Genomic DNA, 21,069 nt, shown 5'->3' with positions numbered 1-21,069 from the left:
TTTATGGGCAGTGGGTTCAGAGCTAGCGTGTCTGTGTCTTTCTATTCCACCATCTTGGATCTGCCCCCTCAGAATCTTCTTAAGACCTGGAATTAGTTTTTTTTAAGCAGTTAAAACATATTGAACTGTTAAACACATTGAACTGAAAGTCAAGGAAAATTTTAAAGTAATTTTCACAGGAAAGATTTCCTGTCATTACTAGAAATCTAGAAAACTGAGAGGGGGTGGTGAGAGTATCATTTTACTTTCTTTTTTTCAGACCACATTTGCATGCTGTGTCCAATTCTAGGTGTTTTGTTTATTTTTATTTTTCATTTTTAACACAGTTTATATCACATAAAACAATTCCAACTTTTGGTCAGGTGATAAAAGCATTTACAATATAGACCACAAATGAATTTTTTTTAACATTAACCAACTGAGACACAAATAATAACTATGTATGCTAACTTCATTAGCCCTTGACCTAATTGTCTCCATTCTATTATTAAGAATTAAAGGACCCTAACCTATTGTTGCTCTAAAGTCCTAAGCCTAATGGCTTAATTTTAGACTTGACCTTGGATATTCCTCTACCAACAATCTATAATTAATAGATCTGGTATTAAGCTTACAAACTTTTTGACTGTAGGAAATTGCCACTAAGAGTAGGGACATTGCAGGGAAATAATATCTCCTCAACTTCATGTCAGTTCCAGGCAGAAGTAGATTGTCAACTTGCTTCCAGTGAGGCTTAGAGTCTTCCAGGTGTCAGTGGAGAAATTGAGTCAGGAAAATCCTACCTCAGCCCGGCTGACCCGTCACTCTCCCATCCTTCCCATGAGATCACCTTTTTCAGTTCATACCAGCATCTTACAGGTTTATTGGCATCATGGATTGGAGGCTCAGACCATCTTTCTTGCTATCCATACCTGGAGTTAGATTCAGAACAGTCAGTTAATAGTCTCATAGCATCTTAAAACAGTAATTTCCAATTACCAGGTTTCAGATATGACTATAATTTCACTTTGGCTAAGGAACATCTTTTGAGGCATGTCTTAAGTGGCTTACATGCCTTTCTATATCTGTTCTAGTTCCTGCTTAAATAACAATCATAAAATCAAATTTACCATTAAAACCTTAACTTTTCCATCAATACCAAATTTAACCCCAAGTTACCTGCCTCTAGGAAACTTTGACTAAAATTCTTTCCCCCAAACTAAAGATGTGTCTGATTTAGTGTCAGTAATTAATTCAGTCAGTTGTTTTAATACTAATTGCTTTTACATCACTTTGTAACATGTCTAATTTTTCTCCCCATCTCTCCCCTTCCCCACCTCCTAATACTTTGCATTCTGATTACCCCTTCCCCCAATGAGCTCTCCCTTCTATCACACCCACCCTTGCCTTATCCCCATCTTGTCTCTTTTCTTGTAGGGCAAGATAAATTTCTATACCCCATTCCCTGTGTTTCTTATTTCCCAGTTATATGCAATAATAATTCTCAACATTCATTTCTATTACTTTGAATTTCAACTTCTCTTCCTCTCTCCCTCCCTCCCAATCCCCACTGAGAAGGCAAGCAATTCAATACAGCCTAAATATGTGTCATTTTGCAGAAGACTTCTATAATAATCATGTTGTGTAATACTAACCATATTGCCCTCTATCCTACTCTATCCCCCCTTATTTTTTTATTCCCTCATTCGACCTTGTCCCTTCCCAAAAGTGTTTATTTCTAGTTACTACCTTCTCCCATTTGCCCTCCCTTCTATCATTCCCCTCACCCCACTTGTTGCCTCCTACTCTACTTTCTTGTAGTATAAGATAGATTTTCATACCAAATTTAGTCAGTATGTTATTCCCTCCTTAAGCCATATGTGGAGAGAGTAGCTTCACTTTTCCCCTCTCCCCTTCTCCTTTTTCTCCTCCACTGAGCAAGATTTTTCTTTACCTCTTTTATGAGTTATAGTCTTCCTGATTCCATTTCTCCCTTTCTCCTCCCACTGTTTTCCTCCCTCACCCCTTAATTTTTATCTTATTTTTTTTGTGGATATCATCTCTTCTGATTCAACTCAATCTTTACTCTCTGTCTATGTGTGTGTGTATGTGTGTGTGTGTATGTACAATCCCTCCACCTACCCAAATACTGAGAAAAGTCTCAAGAGTTATAAATATTTTCTTTCCATGTAGGAATGTAAACAGTTCAGCTTTAAAAAGTCTTTTATGTTTTCTCTTTTCTGCTTACCTTTTCATGCTTCTCCTCATTCTTGCGTTTGAAAGTCAAATTTTCTCTTCAGTTCTGGTCTTTTTGTCATGAATGCATGAAAGTCCTCTATATCATTGAAAAGCCATTTATTCCCTTGAAGTATTATACTCAGTTTTGCTGGGTAGGTGATTCTTGGTTTTAATTCCAGTTTCTTTGACTTCTGGAATGTCCTGTTCCAAGCCCTTTGATCCCTTAATGTTGAAGCTGCCAGATTCTCTCTTATCCTGATTGGATTTCCACACTACTTGAATTGTTTCTTCCTTAGCTGCTTGCAGTATTTTCTTCCTGATCTGGGAACTCTGAAATTTGGCCACAATATTCCTAGGAGTTTCTGGTTTTGGGTCTCTTTCAAGAGGTGATTGGTGGATGTTTTCAATATTTATTTTGCCCTCTGGTTCTAGAATATCAGGACAGTTTTCCTTGATAATTTCACGGAAGATAATGTCTAGGCTCTTATTTTGATCATGGCTTTCAGGTAGTCCCATAATTTTTAAATTGTCTCTCCTGGATCTATTTTCCAGGTCAGTTGTTTTTCCAATGAGATGTTTCATATTATCTTCTATTTTTTCAAACTTTTGGTTTTGTTTTTTAACTGCTTGGTTTATCTCATAGTCATTCATTTCCCTGAACTCAATTTTCTCTTTCAAAGAGCTGTTTTGTTCAGTGAGTTTTTGAAACTTCTCTTCTATTTGGCTAATTCTGCTTTTTAATGCCTCCTTCTCCTCATTGGCTTCTTAGACCTCTTTTTCCAATTGAGTTAGCCTCTTTTTAAAGGTATTATTTTCCTCAGCATTTTTTTGGTTCTCCTTTAGTAAACTACTAACTAGCTTTTCAAGCTCTTCCATTGTCTGAGTTCAATTTAAGTTCACTTTGGAGGCTCTGGAGGCAGGGGTCTTAACTTCCTGTGATTGTAAGCCTTGTTCTTCCTCATCTGAAAGGATGGGTGAACACACCTGTTTACCAAGAAAGTAACCTTCTATGGTCTTATTTTTTTCCTGTTTTTTGGGCATTTTCCCAACTAGTTACTTGACTTCTGAATCCTTTGTCAAGAGATTCAACTCAGCTGCTGGGTTCCCCTTGGCTTTGAATGGGGGCAGCGCCATCACTCAGAGCTGGAGTTTAGATCAGCTGCTCCCTACACCAGAGACTTTAAGCTGAGCTGCCTGGACAATGGACCCAGATTGCTTCTTGGCCACCGTAGTAGCTGCCTGCAGTCTGCTTTTGCCACCTGTGCTGTTGCCTGGGGCTATTGCTGGAGAAACCCCTTCCCCTCTTGCCCAGCTGGGAAAGCCCTCCTACATTGACCTTTGGAGCTTTCTTTGTCTCTTGTGGGTTGAGGTATCTTGGACCCTCCCTGCTGGGGATTCTGCCCTGGAGGTCTATTCTGGTCCTGTTCCTCCCTGTGCAGCATGGCCAGAGCTGTGCTCTGCTCTGCTCAGCGTCCTGTGAGATAGACCTTTCCTGTTGACCTTCCAGATTACCTTTGGCTGGAAACCTCTTTTGCTCTTTTGTTCTATGACTTCTGCTGCTCTAGACTTTGTTGAGAGTCATTTTTTTCAGATATTTTGTGGGCTATGGGGGAAGTGCTAGAGTATATGCATCTTTCTACTTCACCATCTTGGCTCTGCCCCCTAGATGTTTTGTTTAGAAGACAAATAAGTGGATAAGCTGGAATGAGATGGTAAAAAACCAGGTGGCACAAAGACTAGTTAAAGGGACTGGAAGGTCTAGTATGGAGAAGAGAAGACTTGAGGGTTATGTGATAGTTGTCTTCAAATATTTGAAGGGTTATCACTTGAAAAATGACTTGCCTCTGGCAGTCAGAACTAGAAACAATGGGTTGATATTGTAAGAAGGAAGATTTTGGCTCCCCAAAAGGAAATATTCCTGACAAAGCTGTGGGTTGTCTCAATTGGTAGTGGGTTTTCCATCCTGGATGACCACTTGTCAGGGCTTTATAGAGAGAATTCAGGACTTGAACATAAGTTACTTTTGATCAAGAGCTCTTGATCTAGAGTTCACGGACCTGACAGGTTTTAGAGGAATCTGTGGACATTGAGGGGGAAAATTTGATCTTTATTTTCACTAACTTGTAACTAAAATTTAATATTTCTTTCAATTATTTGCAAACATTATTCTGAAGAGCTGATCTATAGCCTTAACCAGATTATCAAAGGGCAGTCATGCCAAAAGGATCCATGACACAAAGAAGACCTGTGTTATAGAAGGAAGTTAGGATTTGGATGGGGGATAGACTTGGTTATTTCACAAATCCCTTCATACTCTAAGATTATTGGCATTCAAGGGGAACAGATTAGATTTCAAAAGAGGATTGTTGGGAACTGTGGGAGAAGGAATGTGTGATTTGTGTCCTGCCTTGGGGTATGCCTGGAGCGAATCAGTGAATGTGTCCCTGTCTTAGTTATATTATAAATTCTGTGTAACTACCATCTTTATGTGCTCAGGGCTATATGGGCTGCTACCCACATTGAAGAGCCAGGTTACTAAACCAGTTTAGAACAGGTGAACTATTACAAAAAATTTACAAAAATTATTACAAAAATATCGCAAAATTATAAAAAAACTCCTAACATTATTAAAAAAAATTTTCTTTAGCATAAGATCAAAATAGAAGTTATTGATATGTTACTTTATATGTAGTTGTAATAACCCTGGAGTCACTATAGCATAGAATCACAGAGTCCCTGGGTTTGAAAGGACCTCAAAGTAACATAGGAAATATCAGATAATTTAAACCATCAACTCATTTGTCCTCCCTCGTATCTTCTCATATACTGGGCTGAGTAACATGCATCATATGTTATCTGAGGGAGGAGCTGATTTTAGACACTTGACAAAGTGCATCCAGTCCAATCCATATCTGAATAATAATCTTTTCAATGTCCTGACAAGTTGCAAAGGCCTCTAGTGAGAGGGAAGGTACCCACTGATGTAACCTGTTCCATTTTTGGATAGCTCTACTTGATTTCTTACAACTTTTACCCCTCTTTCCTAGATCCTCCTTTTGGAGCCAAGCAGAAAATCACCACCCACCACCTTCTCTGACCCTCTACAGGAGAATCAGAGCCATGAACTTCATTTAAGAAGGGAGTTCAGCTTAAAACACTTCATTTCTAGCCTGGCTAGACTACTTTGGGATTTCTCTGACTTTTCCACCATGACTCCAATTGGTACCTTCCCTGCCCTACCCCTTTCAGCTACCTTTTATGCATTGTTAGATTATATTATAAGCTTCTTGAGGGTAGGGACTTTCTTTTTTTGTATTTGTATCCTCAGTACTTAGAGTGGTTGAGACATAATTGGTGCTTAATAAATGTTTATTGATTGAAAAGGTCTAATTCCCCTTCTGCATGACAACTCTTCAAATATTTGACAGCTATCTTGTTTATCCTGAGTCTTCATTTCCCAAGGCAAGTTATCTACAGTTTATTTAATTAGTTCTTCTGTAGCTTCTCCAAGGCCCTTGAAATTAGAAAGTCACCAAGCATTTATTAAGTACCTACTATGTCTCAGGTCCTCTGCATTTTCACTCTTAGCAGTGTCCTTCTTAAAATGTGCCTCTCACAATTGAAGACATGGTCTGACCAAAGCAGAATATGGTAGAACAATAAGTATCCTACTTGTGGGCACGATATCTCTTTTAATGTAGCTTCAGATTGCATTACTTTTGTTGGCTATCATACCTGTTTTTGGTACTCAGAGTCAGAAGACCTGAATGAACATCCCATTTTTATTATGTACTAGCTATGTGAGCCTGAAGAAGAGATTTAACCTTTCTCAGCCTAAATTTACTTATTTGTAACATGGGAATTATTTTACTCTGTGAATAAATGATTATAATGAGAAGAGAAAGTGGTTCAAAGAGACTGAAGTGGGGCTTGATAAAAATTTATATTTTTAAAAGATAGGATAAGATCAGATTTTATAATAAACAAGAGAAAATAGTAATGAGAAAAAGATATGACACAACCAAGATGAGGTAACTGAATTATTTAAATAATTGGTTGAAAAATAAAAAATACTTCCTATTATAAATACCTTCTGGACAACAGAATTAACATTGACACCAACAGCGATAATTTCATTCAGAATTTAAACCAATGTAAATTAATTTCTATATCAACTTGACTAAGAGTGCAGAAAGCACCCTAGTTAGCAAACATTTACCGAATGGAGAGAGATGGTTGCCAAAGACAACCCTGAGTTAGAATATAAACTCTTTGGACAACCTTACAGAGAGATCATATATGATTACGAGCAGTATCATCTCATAAAGCAAAAAGATGCTCTGGTTGTTAAACCAGCCTGAAGAAAGCTTTCCAAGATAACAAACTTAGCAAAATTTTCCCAATGACATTCTAAGATGAAAAAGGGAAGAGTATATACAAAATAAAAATGGAAAAGGTTTTTTATAACAAACTTTTCTCTATCATAACCTGGCCTCTTCCTACTTTTTCAGTCTTTTATACTTTCCACCACCACCCCCTGCCACTACCACATATGCTATGATCCTGTGATACTGACGTCCCTGCTGTTTCTTACACATGACATTCCATTTTCCAATGTTGGGCATTTTCACTGCCTATTGCCTATGCCTACCTCATCTCTGCCTTCTAACTTCCTTTTAGTTTCAACTAAAGTCCTATTTCCTAAAAGATGTTTTCCCTAACATGACTAATGTGAAAATATGTTTAATAAAAATGTATGTGTAGAACCCATATAAGATTGCATGCCATCATGGGAAAGGAAGGGGGGAATTTAAAACTTATGGAAGTGATTGTTGAAAACTGAGAACAAATAAATTAATTAGCAAAAAAAGTTTTCCCCAGTCCTCTTTGCTCTTAGTTACTTCCCTCTGATTCCCTTTAATTATCTTGTATATGTCTTGTTTGTACACAGTTGTTTCCATGTCTTCTTCCTAATCAGACTGTGAGTTCCTTGACAGCAAGGGACCAGTTTTTATTTTTTGTTTTGGGTCTTTTTTTGCATCCTCAATACTTAACACAGTGTTTGATACCTAACAGGAGCTTAATAAATGCTAGATGGCTAACTATTGATTCCATTGAGGATAGTGGAACTCCCATACTTGAATTCTAACAAGGTAGTCCCTTGAGTATTTTAAAGGAAGTAGAAATAAAGCTAAAGAAAAAATATGGGAGAAACAGACCAAGCTTATATAGAGGATATCTGTACTAAAGGCAACACAATTCTAAGGGCATTGAGGAGCTGACCAAAGACATGGGGGAAAAATCTTGAACCTTGGTAATTACAAAACCAAAAAAAGGCGACCAAGAAAATAACTACTGACCAATATACCTACTCTCCCCTTCTTGATCAGGGTATTACTAGTGAAAAAGCAATATTTCACAAATGGTAGTCAACAATGGGCCATATCTTTACCATCTTAAAATTGATTGAAATGTAGAGAATATAAGATCTCCTTATGCTTATTGTTTGTGGATTATGAACCTCCCCTCTCCCCCAAAAAGATGACAATTCAATTCAGTGGGAGCCTTACAGGCTCTTTTACAACAAAGTATCATCTTGTTGTAAGATATATAGATTTATAACTACATCAAGATTATTCAAGATTCCTTGTAAGATAGAACAGGAATAACCCATTCAATAATTCTCTAAGAACAAACATTAGGAGAGGCAGAAAACGGGGATATATGCTCACCAAGATCATTCTAGATCTCTCTATGAAAGAGATCTAGCACACAGCACAGATTGAGGGAGGGATTTAATGTTGATGGTGAGTTCCTCCAGATGTTCCTCTTTGTTGATGAAATTTTGTTGATTGCTTCAAGCTCCTGGACATTGCAGAGTCTCCTGGAGGAGATCAAAGAAGGTTGGCTAGTCCATCCACACAGGAAAGACCATCCTGAGATTTCAGGATGCATCTACATGGAGTTAGTCCAAGAATATTTTAAAAATGTTTACAGCATACCTTGCAAGCATTGGATAAACAAATAAAAGCAAAAGCCCTTGGTACCTGCCCTCAAGGAGTTCCCATTGTAATGAGGGAGACAACATGCTTAACTGTCTTCAGGGAGCTCAACTCATTAAATTATGTGGTAGGGCACTGAAATAACAAGAAGATTGCCAATATAGGTGAGGGCTGAAAACGTGTAGCAAAGGGTAGTTAATTTCAAGAAGAGAGTGGAGATTGTAAACTATAAGTCTTAACTTAGATTCTTGTCAAAATTCTAGAATACGTTACTCAAGGAATGACTTATGAACATTTGGAGAGGAAAATGATGATCATCAAGTATGACCATGACTTCATTCAAACTTATTTCTCCTCTTTCCTCAGAGAGCAGAGAGGAGTCTAGCAGTGAGCCATAATTTCCACCTTGTCTTAACTATGTGATTTTATCAATTGATACTCTAATAAATGATCATTAGCAGTGATTTTTGTCTAACCTGATGTTTGCAGTTTAAAATTGAAAAATTAAGGTAGTTCAGGTGCTTTTGTTTCAGTATAATGTCTGAGATGATAAAAGAAAGAGCATTTATAATTTTGATAATTTCTGAGACTAGTCCTTTTTATATTTACCAAACTGGCCTTGAACCTTGTGAGAGAAGATTTATAAGGAGATGAGTAAATAGCAGATTGAAGGGTTGGAATATTGGTGTTATTATCCTTGAGTACACTGTTGGTAGCCTAGAATCACATGCCCATAACCCACCCATATGTCTTTTGTCAACATATGAACAGGAAGTTTTCAAAAATTTTAAGTTCTCAATAGCCATTTAAAAAGTGCTCTAAATAACCAATAATTAGAGAAGTGCAAATTAAATTAAAACAACTTTGAAGTACCACCTCGCCTTCATCCAATTGACAAAAATAGAAACAATAAATTCTGGGAGACAATGGGAAAACTAGTATGTTAATATGCTGATGGTGGAGGTGCTAACTGACTCAATAATTCTGGGAAGCAATTTGAAATTATGTCCCCCAAAGTGATTAAACTGTGCATATCTTTTGTATACCTGAAAGAGATCAAAGAAAAATAAAAAAGGACCAATAAATACAAAAATATTTATAAAAGCTCTTTTTGTCATGGCAACGATTTGGAAACCAAGGTGAGGCCCATCGGTTGGGGAATAGCTAAACAAGTTATGGCATATGAATGTAACAGAATAGCATTGTTCTATAAGAAATGATGAAGAGAAGGATTTCAGAAAAAAACGCAAGAAGACATGTAAGACTTGATGTAAAGTGAAGTAAGAAGAACAAGCAGAACAATTAATACAGTAAAAATAGTATTTTAAATACAAACAATTTGAAGGACTTAGAAATTTTGATCAACACAATGACCAATCATAATTCTAAAAAATCCTTAATGAAATATGCCACACACCTCCAGCTAGAGAGATCATGAACTCAGTGCATTCTGAAGCCTCTTGTGTTTTCTTCTCTTTTCTCAGATATGGCTAATAAGAAAATTTGGTTTACTTGACGATATGTATTTGTAATAGGTTTGTTTTTTCTTGCCTTCTCAAAGGGTGGGGAAGGGCTAACTGGAAAGGAGAGAATTCAGACCTGAAAATAAGATTAAATTTTAAAGAAAAGCTCTTTTGTACTATTCCTGTGGGTTAGATAGAAAATTTGGGGCTATTTTGATAGTATAATTTGCTTCATTCGTAACTTATTGAATGCCTGAATCCAGGAACAGTCATTATCAAAGGTCAATATCAACATGGAGACAGGTACTAGTAGTGTGCCCAGGGGATCTGTCCTATGTGGTGCAATATTTTAAATCAGTGACTTGGATAAAAGTATAGATGGAATGCTTGTCAAATAAATAGATGGCATAAAGCTGTAAGGGATATTTTAAATGTGCTAAATGACAAAGTTGGATTTAAAAAAATATTTTGACAGTCCAAATTTAAAATTTAAAAATTTAAAAAAGATGATTTTGATAATGATAAATGTAATGCTATGGTTATACTCAAAGATTTAGAGCTAGGAAAGACCTTAGAGACCTTGAGGCCAACACTCTGATTTTATAGATGAGAAAATTGAGACCCAAGGAAGTTAAGTAATTAGCTCAAGGTCAGATAAGATAATAAATGACAAAGGTAAGATTTAAACCCAGGTCCTTTGACCACAATTTTACCTCTTTTTATTATACCATTTTGATTTAAAAAAAACAAATCAATGCCACAAATTGGAAGAGTTCTAGCTAGACAATTCTTGGGGAAAAGATCTGGGAGGTTATAATAGATAAAAAACTCATTTTGAGTCAACAATGTGGCCTGGCACTAAAAAAGCTGTGATCCTAGACTGAATGGAGAAAGGCAGTGTCCAGAATGAAGGAAATGAGAGTCCTCCTGCACTCTGCCCTTGGCAGATCACAGTTAGAGCAGTGAGTTCTTGGTGTTGGTGACAAGGCAGAGCATGGTTAGAGAAAGACCATGAGGATGGAGGAGACTTTAGATCAGGCCACCTGAGGATAGAATGAAGGGATTGGGGATATTTACCTGAGAGACAGCTTAGGATGGACATAATCACTGTCTTGAGGCATTTGAATAGCTATTACATGGAAGAGATTTACTCTGCTTGCTCCAGAGTGTCAAACTATTAAAACTTGGGTGGAAATGTCAAAGTCTTACCAGGGGAGGAGCAGTGGTACTGGAATAACAGGTCCTGGGTTCATGTAATAGCTACTGCTTATGTGACTTTTGGTAAGTCATTTAACTTCCCTGGGCTTCAGTTTCCTCATCTGTAAATGAAGAGGTTGGACCAGTTGGCCTCTAAGATCCCTTCCAGTCCTAGATCTAAGCTTCCATGATACTAATACTCAGTGTATAAGAGATCAAAAACAAAACAAAACAAAATGATAGAATTGTCTGGGAGTGGAATGATGTACCTCGAGAAGAGTTATGTGCCCCATCACTAGTGGTGCCCAATAGAGGCTGTCAGGAATTCCTGTAATCTCATGAAATTTGCCTTAGTGACTTCTTCACAAATGTTCAAAAGACTGCATGAGATGGTATACGGGAAAGAGCTTTTAGTGTATTCTATAAGCTGTTAGATAGGGATAAAGACCAGGCCTGTGATTTCATTTCAATAGGGGACTCCCTGATGAGGAAACTCCCTCCACTTATGCTGGTGGATGCCTTCTTTGCACCCCTGTGTGCTCATAGTCTTAACAAATTGCCAAGAGCAGTGAAAAGTTATGTATGTAACTTGCTCAAGTTCACACAGACAGTATGTGTCAGAGGTTGAACATAAACTATATATACATATATATGTATATATTATGAAAAAAGTAATATATTTAAATATAAAATAATATATCAATATATTTACATAATATATAATTATATGTAAACAATATAATAATCACACACAATAATATAACATGCTATATCATATATTTATATAATATAAATATGGTATATATGTGTATAAATGTGTATATATATACATATATATATATTTCAACACTTCAGTGGAAATATCCTCTTGTTAACATGGCTAATTCATGCATTTTCTCATTCTCTCCAGGTCTTTAAAAAAATCCTCTATAGCTGATTTCTTCACAACACTGAAGACCTTTCTTTGTTTTCTTTAACATTTTTAGGATAAGCAACCTATCATTTCAACTGTGTATTTCTTAGCTCTCACTCACCTACCTCACCAGTTCATCTCCTGTTTTGGAAACACGTCAGTCTAATCCCTAAAAATGGTAACTACATATTGCCAACCACAGACCTACGGAAGCAACATATTTTTGCCCATCCCCACAGTGCTTCTTCCCATCCTCAGCTTTTTCTTGCCCTGTATCTCAGATTCTGCAAATCTGATGGAATAAGCCCATCATTTCAAATGAGTGTGATTCATCAACAAAACCCTTAACTAAAGGTTTCTTGAATGTAGAAAATGCAAAAAAGAAAGGTGGAGGTGGAGGACAGAGGAGGGAGGGAAAAAGGACTGGATGGCTGCCAAAACTCGAGTGCTTGTTGGGAGGCAGAGAAAACAGAGGAGCAAAGGCAGATGAGGCAGAGGTGGGGGTGGATGAGCATAAAGGGTGGACAGAGTAGCTGCCTGCTGGTTGCCTGCAAAGTTCACGGACCCAGCCAGGTAAAGAAGCTGCTAATGAGCCGAGAACATTGGAGCAAATAGCAATAGCATATGCTGGCCCCCTGCTATTCTCGTATTTTTAGCCCAACTTGGTTGGAGATGATCGATGTCCAAGGGGAAACTGGGTTGGAAGGAGAGCCCTCTCTCTGTGGAGTGTCAGCAGCCACTGCCAAGCATCTTCCGACATGTAAATGAATCATCCATCCTGTCAGGGAAAGATTACACATATTATTCCTGAGTTGGCACAGACTGTCAGCCAATGTGATGCAGTTTGTAATTTTAATTCTCACACATCACCATAAGCTTGCACAACCTGTTATGCATTCAATACTGTGTTACCCTGAGAAATCATCTGCACACTGTTAGACTCAGATTCTCAAGCAAAAGTCAGGAAAATAAAAGCTTGCCTGATCTTTGTCTAGTGAGGCAGTACATGGGGATGGAAGGAATGCTGGCATGGAAGACAGACCTGGATTTCAGTCTCAAATATGCCACCTATGCTCTGTGTCTCCTTTGGCAAGTCACTCAGGACTCAGATTTCTCATCTGTAGAATGAAGAATTTAAGTTAGCTTTTGGGGCTCCTTACAGCTCCAACAGTCTATGATTCAAGTTCAGCTTGCTTCTTAGTCTGTGGATTCCTTTGGACTTCTTGTGATTCAGACTTATTCCCAGTAAACATGTAAAGTATGTGGTATTTGCCTTTACTTCCACCTTTCCTTTTTCAGACCCTTCTTTCCCCCCTTTCACCACTCTCTCTGATCCACATTCTTGAATAGTATCCCACCTAAGGTATTTGGCTCCCTAGGATTTATATATTATGATGCCTCACTTAGTTTGGTTCTCCTTGGTCAAGGCCAAGGATGTCAGACTTTGCTTAAACTTTGTCCTTTTCCTGCAACTCCAATCAAATTTTATCTCATTCTTGGGACCTACCATACTGAGAATTCAATTCATGCTTAGAGTTTGATGGGCTATTTCTTCTTGTAATTGATAGGAGACTTCTAGAAACAATACCTCAATCCAGAGGGGTGATGCAAGATCATATTTTCTGGAGTTGGAAGAGACCTTAGAGACCATCCAGTCTAAATTCCTCATTTTACAGATTAGGCAACTGCTGCTCAGAGAAAATGAAGTGACTTGCTCACAACAGAGTCAGGTTTCAACAGGATTCAAAATCATATCTGATGATTCTAAGTTCAGTGTTCTATCTGATAGGAATTTCAGGCATATGACAGATCAAGCAGGGAAATATTTCTGAACAGGAGGCACTTTGGACAAATGGCAAGCTTAAAAATGAAAAACGCTAGACCTGTGATTTCATCAGTGTAGGGAGCTTAAGGTGAGGGCTCTATGTGTATATATAGGCAGAACCTCCTTGGCAAATTATAGTTTGAGCGTTGCCTGGAGGATAAAGATACTCCAGTTTTATTTGCCAAGAAAACTTCAAATGGGGTCATGGAGAATCAGACACAACTCGAAAATGACCACATACATACACACACACACACATTCACACTCTCCTTCTCTCTCTCTCTCTCTCAGCTTGCTGGGGTTACCCAGATAATGTAACAGTGTCAAGGGTAGAATCTGAACCCAGGTGTCCCTGATTCTGAGGGTGGTGCTTTATCTATTACCCCATGCTGCTGAATATCCTCATTAATGAAAACAATGAGAAACAGCATTTCTACAGCACTTCAAGGGTTGCAGAGTGCTTTACGTGCATCATCTCATTGGATCCTCACAACAGTTGTGTGGGGTGGTTGCTTTTATCTCCATTTTACAGAAGAAGAAACTGAGGCTGGAAAACATTAAGTGTCTTGCCTAGGGTCACAAAAAGTAAATGTATTGAGGGAGGACTAGGAATTCAAGTCTTCCTGTCTTCACATCCAACACTGTGCTACCTACCTGTCTATAAGTAGAACTCATCATAATGAGGAACTATCCAGCAATTGATAGTCTTTCTCTTGGATACCTGGGCTATACCAGTAGCATGGGTCTAGTGGATAAGCAGAGGCAGATGAGGAGGGGTGGGACCACAACATTACCTCAACAGAGCAGCTCAGAGGATGTCAGTGGTTCAAGCTAAGGTGTCAGGCTCACATCTACTTGTAGCAAGGACAACTTCCCGGAGGCAAACAGCCGAGGGCAAAGATTTCTAATTAGAGTGATCTTGGAAGTGATATGCTAGGTTGGGCAATGGATAGAGCTCTGGGCCTGGAGTCAGGAAGACTCATCTTCCTGAATTCAAATTTGACCTCAGACACTAGCTGTGTGACCCTGGCCACGTCACCTAACCCTGTTTGTTTCAATTTCCTCAACTGGAGAAAGAAATTGCACACCCCTCCAGTATCTTTGCCAAGAAAATGCCAAATGGAGTCACAAAGAGTTGGTCATGACTGAAATGACTGAACAGTAACAAAGAAAGTAATCCTAGGGACCTAGAGCCAAGGAGTCAGACATGAAGGAATCAGCAACAACGGAGAACAAAATAAATGATCTTGGAAGACTGAGAGGCTGAATTTATATCTGAGAAGCTGAAATTCTATGGTAAGGACACAGGGGAGGCTTTTCTTATGCTTTGGGTGCTTTCTCAGTTTCCTCAACTGTAAAATGGGCATAATAATAGCATCTACTTCCCAAGACTGTTGTGAAAATCAGATGGGATCCTATTTGTAAAGCACTTAGCACAGCGCCTCACCCATACTAAGTGTAATATAAGTACTTATCCTCTTTCCTCTGTCCCCTTTAAGTCCCAGAGCTAAACCTGTTAGGACCTGAGGTAGCCTTGAGGTCTTGGGCAGGGTTCAGGAGCCCAAATGATACAAAATTAAGAAGTGGGCAAAATCGTCTCTCTGAATCCAGCATTCTCTTTTCCCCTTTTAGCACCCTAGACTACCACTCTTCTGTTATTGTAGGGAGGGAATCTCAAGCAGATCATCAAACCCAGGTCGCAATCCTATTTTAGAGAATTTTGGATACTCTTTCTTTTTCCTAGTAAAAAGTACCTAGATGGTATCTTATAAGTGTCAGTTCTAGAACACTCTTTTATGTGCATAAGAGGAGTAGTCATGTGGCAATGAATGATAAGGTTGGAAATTGTGTTACCATTCACTGGAGGCTCTGCCTCTTCCCTGAGGCAGCCAGGTCACAATGGATAATGCTTGATCTGGACTCAGGAAGATTTGAGTTCAAATCCTGTCTCAGACACTAATTAGCTATGTGATCCTGAGCAAGTTTCTTAACTTCTCTCTGCCTCAGTTTCCTCATCTGTAAAATGAGCATAAGTGGCATGAACTTCCCAGGGTTATTGTAAGGATCCAGTGAGATAATATGTAAAGCACCATATAAATGCTAGCATTCATTATTAGTTTTGTTCTTGTTATTAGTCAGTGTCGATCTTGTGATTTAGCACAAAATAGATGTGCTAAACGACCCACTATGCCATGGAGAATCGTTTGGTTTTTTTACCCCAGTAAGGCGCTATAAATACACGTGTCTAGCACAGTAGGAACGAGCTCATTATCAAAAGGTTGGTCACCAGATGATGAATGTTGTTGGCCACGGTAGCCAAATGTTAATAAACTGCTCTTCTTGAACCTTTCCAATATTTCTAGTCTTGGCTCTAGGGTTACCTGGCTAGGGCCTTTTCAGCTAGTCTAATCTGATGAACTGGGTCAGACTAAGGTTTCAAGGTGGAGGGTGATTTATCTGTTACCCTTCCCAGATAAGCTCTGTTGTAAATTCTGAGTTTTCTAGGCTGGAGCCCAAAGGCATAAGTAATAAGGAAATTTTAGGTGTTGCCTCAAGGGTAGTGAAGGAGCCCTTGGTTTGACTATAACTGTTCTTTCATTAGTGTAGGACAGTGGGGTCAAAAAGATCCCAGTGGGATCACATATTGACTTAGCTTTTAAATGTGTTTTATGTATTTTATGTAAAATCTATGTTTTATTGTATTTTTATTTTGTTAAATATTTCCCAATTACATCTGAATCTGGTTCTGCCCGTTAGGGAGTGCTGTCACATGTCAGGTGGTATGTTTGACCCCTTTAGTGTAGAGGACTCCCTCTTCTGAAGAAGATTAGTAAATAATCTTAGAAAATGACTTTGGGATCTGAGGATAAGGGACTACATGCAAAAGGCAAGACTTCAACCCAGAATTTCCCAACTCCCAGGCCAGTTCTCTGTCCATTACACCAGGCTGTTGCTGTCTCTCTACCCCTTCCAATCTTTGGGTTGTAGATTTAAAGCTGAAAGGGGGGTCATTTAGTCCAACCCCCTAATTTTACAGAGGAGGAAATTAAGGCCTTCAGAGGTTAAAGGTCTTGCCCATGGTTACTCAGGTAGTAAGCAGAAGAGCTGGAATTTGAACCCATGTCATAGCCAAATTGTAAATTGCCTTTTCTGATAATGGGCAGAGGTGGCTATGAATGCATTTGTGTGAATCTGGACAAACTTCTCACCCAAACCTTACAAATGGTAAATCCTGAACAAGGTCTGATTCTAATGCATTGTCAGTCATAACCAATGGGATGGATAGGATACAAAGTGAATTGATCTTATCACAGTCAGGGCCAAAACAAAGCATTTTGTCTACTTCACTTGTTATTTGTTGAGCTGAAAGAAAAAGATTCTGATGAAGATGAAGCACTGTAAGTCAACCTGCTTTCTGATGAAGTCTTCTCTGGGAGCCCTTTCGTGGGCTTGTCTTCAGGGGAAGAAGAACCTGTCAAAGAAAGGACTAGGGTTTCCTTCAGAAAAACCCACTTGGTGACTGGCAATGGCAGCTGATGAGACTGGGGATTTGGGATGAGAAGATTGTGAAGTGTAGGGGAGGAGGAGGGAAAGGGGACTAAGCGACTCTGAAAATAGGACAGAATGAAGCTGTGCTTATAGACAGGCTGAGACTCTGAAGAGATAAAAATTCTTCAAATGCCATCATTTGAGAAAGATACATAATCGGTACAGGCCTCACACTCACTACCTGGCATAATGTTAAGGGAATTTGAAGATCTTCCCTGCCCCTCAATAGGCCCATGTGAGCTCTGGTCCAGTCCACAGCCTGAGTCACATGGAGCTGATGGTGGAAGGAGCTTATCAAACAGGTGGAGCAGGGAGAGAGAGTGAGGCTGAGAGAGAGAGCTGAAAGAGAGAAAGAGAGGCAGAGCAGAGCAGCTAGCATGAGTGAGAGAGGGAGTGATTTTGCTTAAGGGAGCTTATTTGTGGGGAGGGCTGATGGAGGGAAGGATTGGGGATGGCTATGCTCCCTTTATTGACAACATGTACAACCTTTGTTGTTTACCATGGTAGAATTGGCTTTCTGGTATCTGAGTAAATATTTTGGTTTCATCTTTAAGGAAGAGAATTTATATTTTTGCAAATTTACCCTGGAAATACACATGCATATCCATAGTGGCTGCTGTGGGTATTGCATTGGCATTATACCTGGCTATGACCTGGGTTCATATCTCAGCTTTGCTACTTACCACCTTAGTGTCCTTGGGCAAATTATTTACACTTTTAGTTAGTGCTCAAGCAACTCTAAGATTATAGATTGCAGAACATTTGCTAATATGCCATAGAAGAGGGAGTTCCCTCACTGGGATTTTCTCACACTAGGAACAGAGGTATGAACACCCCAACTCTCCCCTCCCAGCTTCCTTCACCAGTAAGCGAAGAATTCCATTTGGCCTCTCAGTTAATTGTATGTTTTTCTCAGATATCCTTCTTCATATGGCCAAGATTTTAAAAAAATCTTTCAGTTTATTCTTAGGATCACAGATATAATAACAGAACTATTAGGAATCTCCCTAGGATCACATGTGGATTGGGTTCAATCCAGCGGGAGCTTTGCCTCTAAAAATAGGGGTTAAGCTCTTTCTTTTTATCTCTAGATTTTTATACCAGAGCCTTGGAGGAAATCATTGAAAGCTTAGACATGGCTTATGTCTAGGGTGTCCCCTAATGGGAGGAATGCTCAACTGAGAAAGACACTCAATATTCAGTGTGGATCAGCTTTATAATGGCTATTTATTTCTTCCACACAAGAGAAATTCTTTTTTCAAAAAATGTAGTTAATTTTTTTTTTTTTTTAGTTTTCAACAATTACTTCCATAAATTTTAAATTTTCTGCCCCTCTGGAATGAATGGGATGCCCTCTGGCTCTAAAAATGGTATAAATACTCTGAGGGTGAGGTTTTACTTTGGGGCTTAGTTTTTGGAAAGAAGATTTGAGTACCAGATGAGGACTGTGGGAAGCCACTAAGGAACCCCCCAGCTTTGAGAACCCGGATGTTGCTTCCCTCTCTGATAATGATGGTCAGACATTTGGGGTCCAATTGTCTGTTGAATTCAGGCAGAGGAAGCTCTGATCTTTTGATTTCTCTGTATTTTCTTTGAAATTCAGGGTGCTGACTCTCTGAACTAACTGAATTTTATGTAAATATATGTGTGTATACACATACACACACATACTTGGTTAAAGGAATGATACATATGCTTTATTAAAGTGATTATTAACCCCTTGAACATTGTTTTCCTTTTATGAGTGCAGATCTAAGAACCTGTGATAGCAGGTTGCCAAATGGGTGGAGCAGGGACAGAGAGTGAGACTGAGAGAGCAGGCAGAGCAGAGCAGCTAGCATGAGTGAGAGAGGGAATGATTTTGCCTAAGGGAGCTTGTTTGTGGGAAGAGCTGATGGAAGGAAGGCTTGGGGATGGCTATGTATGACCCCTGTGCATGTTGGGGTGCTTACTGCTATACCTTCCCTCCTCTTCCCTCCCTGAGATGGCGTGCAATCTTATATGAACTCTATACATACATTCTTATTAAAAACATTTTCACATTAGCTGTGTTGCATAGATCAATGAAAATGAAAGGGAGAAATCATGAGAAAAACCAAACCATAACATAACACAAAAGAAAATAGCGTCATTTTGCATTCCAATTCCATAGTTCTTTCTCTGGATGTGGATGGCATTTTGTATCAAGAGTTCTTTGGGAATGTTTTAGGTCCTTGTATTGCTGTGAAGGGCTAAGTCTATCAGAAATCATCTTCACATACTGTGGCAGTTACTGTGTATAATGACAGAGAAATTCTTAAAACATGAAAGACGCTTAAGCATTAAGCATTCATTGACAAAGTTTTAGAATTCATAAGTCCTATTATCCTCTCCTGGGAAGTTGATACTTAAAAGGTTAAAACACATAACATTTTGTGGAATAATCATTTCATCTTTATGTCAGCTATGTAGTATCTAAAAAACTCCCTCAAAATCCATATATTCTGACAAGTCAATGACTTAGGTCTCTCCTCCCATGACGGTCATGATATCTGAGTGGGATAGAGTTACCAAAATCTCCTTTTGTTGCCCAGCAGTTCTGACTGACCAAGGAACCTAAGAAGTCCTGACCTCTTGATGTAGTCATTCCTGAAAAGTCCATCTCTCCTGATCTCTGTTCAGTCTCCTTTTCCCAGGAGAAGAAACACAAAGCAGAAGAGGCAGCCCAACACTCAATGTCTTATCTCAGGCATTTATGTCTCAGTCAATTTAGGGGCTTCTGCTGCCACATGAGAGTAACTAGGATAACTTCAGGTGTCTTGGAGAAAGGAGCCTCTCTCTAACCATAGAAATTCCCAAGAAGAAGATAAACAAAGCCCCCACTGACAAAGACATGCTCTTTCTGACTCTGTGGCAGTCTTTTCTGACAAGTATACTAAAATCACAGATGTGGGGTGGGGGACCTGTGGGGTTGAACAGAATAATGAAATCTCAGAGGAAAAAGTATCATCTACTACAACAAATACCCCAAAAAGAATGTCTATAACAGCATATCCAACACGTCATTTTCTAGCCTTTGTACAAAGACTTCCAAAGATGGGAAAGCCATCACCTCCCAAAGTAGTGAATTTTAATTAATTCGTTGCATATAATCTCTGCCTTTAATCAAGCCATTGAGAAGACTGTGGGCTAACACAGGGCCAACCACAGATCCCTGAGGTACTCCAAGGGAGACCTCTTACCAAATTGACATCTAAGTATTAATGGTCTCTCTTTGAGTCTTAACACTATTTGTGAATCCACTCATATGCAATATTGTTTAGTCCATGTCTTCTCACATTTTTCTAGTGCTAGCATGAGAAACTTTATCAAATGTTTTGATAAAATTTAGGTAAACTATACCTCTAGCACTGCTTTCATCTACCAGTTTAGTGACCCTGTGGAAAAAAAGGAAGCAAACATGGTACCTATTCTTGATGAATCAATGTTGGCTCTTTGTGGTCACCACTTTCTTTTCAAGATGTTCACCAACCATCAATTTAATAATATGTAAATACATCGATATCTTCTTTACATGCCCACTTGTCTTAATGGGCACAGAGAGTACGAAGTTAGGTGTGCATAATGCAATTTCTGCATAAGCCCCCAGAAGGCTCTCCTGTTTCTTCAGCTGCTCATCACTTACCCCACATACATGCACAGATAAAGACTGCCTGTGTGGTCAACAGTAAGGGCAGCCTGGCCTGGGTCTCCACTTTGCATTCCCCTTAGTGTATGCCCAGATTCTATGTCTCTTCATTTAGTCTAAGATTATCACATAATCTTCGGTCTATGCTCCAATTCTCATTAAGATTTTATCCATTTCCAACTTTGAGTAGTTCTGAAGAATACAGCCTTTGATTATAGCATAGAGTGCATTTATTG

The 21,069-nt window shown here is 38.8% G+C and overlaps 1 long non-coding RNA gene across 1 annotated transcript; it reads right to left on the bottom strand.

The window, feature by feature from the left end:
* Window positions 1-233: 233 nt before the first annotated feature.
* Window positions 234-10,109, bottom strand: LOC140526706 (uncharacterized). Its single transcript, XR_011974479.1, has 3 exons — window positions 7,950-10,109; window positions 2,228-3,179; window positions 234-911 (listed from the first exon to the last, which is right to left on the bottom strand). It is a non-coding gene; the product is annotated as an uncharacterized lncRNA (long non-coding RNA).
* Between the last annotated feature and the right edge of the window lie 10,960 nt (window positions 10,110-21,069).

This window comes from Notamacropus eugenii, chromosome 2, assembly GCF_028372415.1.
Source record: "Notamacropus eugenii isolate mMacEug1 chromosome 2, mMacEug1.pri_v2, whole genome shotgun sequence".
Taxonomy (NCBI): Eukaryota; Metazoa; Chordata; class Mammalia; order Diprotodontia; family Macropodidae; genus Notamacropus; species Notamacropus eugenii.
Note: the sequence above shows the minus strand (reverse complement) of the source record. Positions and strands in the feature narration are given on the sequence as shown.